This window comes from Trypanosoma theileri (assembly GCF_002087225.1).
Source record: "Trypanosoma theileri isolate Edinburgh chromosome Unknown TM35_Tth_27_V1, whole genome shotgun sequence".
NCBI classification, from domain to species: domain Eukaryota; phylum Euglenozoa; class Kinetoplastea; order Trypanosomatida; family Trypanosomatidae; genus Trypanosoma; species Trypanosoma theileri.
In genome coordinates, this window is record NW_021639869.1 from 195,273 (window position 1) to 195,770 (window position 498).

A 498-nucleotide genomic window follows, 5' to 3' on the forward strand; every position below is an offset into this window, starting at 1 on the left:
TTTTTTTTTTTTTTTCTTTGTACTTAAAAGAACACTTACATCACTTAATTTTAAATAGTAATAGTAATAACAGTGATTGTTATTATCAGATTGCTATCTTCATCTTATCTTATTACTGGTATATTAATCCTTGATTTCCTTATTATCGTCTCTCTTTTCTTAGTTTCTTTCTTCTACCTCTCTCTATTTTACTCCACTCGGGTGAGTAATTGAAAGAGTTCGTCTGTATATATTGTATTGTATTATTATTATTATTATTATTATTATTATTATTATTATTATTATTATTATTATTATTATTATTCTGCATTCTGATTTCCGGAGAAAACATATATATACTTGCGGTCGAATCTAAAGGCATTTATAGGGGAATTTGGCAAGAAAGAAAGTAAAAAAAAAAAAAAAAAAATCAATTGTATTGTTTGCATACATTTTGACCATTCTTTTTTTTTTCTGAAAAATTCCCCTCTTTTAAAAAAAAGATTTTTTTTTTTTTTT